Below are 1,390 nucleotides of genomic sequence, written 5' to 3' on the forward strand. Positions count from 1 at the left end.
AGGAGGGAGCTGCAGGTGAGGAAGGAGCAGAAGATGAGGGAGTGTCAGATGAGGAGGGAGCTGCAGGTGAGGAAGGAGCAGAAGAGGGAGGAGTGTCAGATGAGGAGGGAGCTGCAGGTGAGGAAGGAGCAGAAGATGGAGGAGTGTCAGATGAGGAGGGAGCTGCAGGTGAGGAAGGAGCAGAAGATGAAGGAGTTTCGGATGAGGAGGGAGCTGCAGGTGAGGAAGGAGCAGAAGATGAAGGAGTTTCAGATGAGGAGGGAGCTGCAGGTGTGGCAGGAGCTGCAGGTGAGGCAGGAGCTGCGGGTGTGGCAAGAGCTGGAGATGAAGGGGGAGTGTCAGATGAGGAGGGAGCTTCAGGTGACACAGGAATTGCAGGTGTGGTAGGATCTGTGAGTGTGGCAGGAGCTGCAGGTGAGGCGGGCACTGCAGGCGAGGAAGGAGCTGTGGGTGTGTCAGGAGCCATAGATGAGGGAGGATCCTGGACCCAGCAATGGAATCAGGCCCAGCAACCTGTGCCTGAAAATATGGCCTATCGGGCATTGAGAACCTTTTCTGGGATGGAAGAGCCAGACCAAGAGGAAGAGTCCTTTGAGAGCTGGCTGCACCATGCCAACGACATGCTGTACATGTGGCGCCACGTGTCAGAAAGGGAGAGGAGGCGGCGGCTGGTGGAGAGCTTGGGTGGCCCCGCACTGGATCTCATGTGCAGCCTCCTGGCAGAAAATCCCGACATGCCTGTGCAGGATTGCCTGGCCGCGCTGGTACAGGTGTTTGGGGACAAGGACACCTGCGTGACTGCACGGCTCAAGTTCCTGACTTGTGCCCAGCGGCCCCAGGAGACTCTCTTTGCCTATGTGATGCGCCTGGAAGCCCTGCTGCAGTCGGCCGTGGAGAAGGGGGCCTTCCGTCCTGTCATCGCAGACCAGGTTCGCGCCAGGCAGGTGCTGATGCAGGCCCGCCTGAACGAGATGCTCCAGAACAAGCTGAGGAGGATGCGGCTGGAGAGGAGACCACCTGGCTTCATGGGGATGCTGCGGCTCATTCGGGAGACCGAGGCATGGGAGGTCGCCCTAGCTGGGGGTGAGCAATTCCAAGCGGAAGGGGCCTGTGTGGACATGGGAGGGCTGCCGGCCGCCCAGGCTGCCCCCGCCAGTGAAGAGGTTGCTGAACCCTCTCCAGCCAATGAAGATGCTTTCCGGGCTGGCCTGGCTCTTGAAGTCATCACCGAGGGCACCCGAGCCGGTGCAGATGAAACCGAGGCCTCCCCAGCCAACAAAGATGCTTTCCGGTCCGCCCTGGCTCTTGAAGTCATCACCGAGGGCACCGCTGCCGGTGCAGATGAAACCGAGGCCTCCCCAGCCAACAAAGATGCTTTCCGGTCCGCCCT

The 1,390-nt window shown here is 60.6% G+C and overlaps 1 pseudogene; it reads left to right on the forward strand.

The window, feature by feature from the left end:
- Positions 1 to 428: 428 nt before the first annotated feature.
- On the forward strand, positions 429 to 1,385 carry LOC102750944 (paraneoplastic antigen Ma6F pseudogene; annotated as a pseudogene).
- The last annotated feature ends 5 nt before the right edge of the window (positions 1,386 to 1,390 follow it).

This window comes from Leptonychotes weddellii, unplaced genomic scaffold, assembly GCF_054177405.1.
Source record: "Leptonychotes weddellii isolate Sample4059 unplaced genomic scaffold, ASM5417740v2 HiC_scaffold_32078, whole genome shotgun sequence".
Lineage (NCBI taxonomy): Eukaryota > Metazoa > Chordata > Mammalia > Carnivora > Phocidae > Leptonychotes > Leptonychotes weddellii.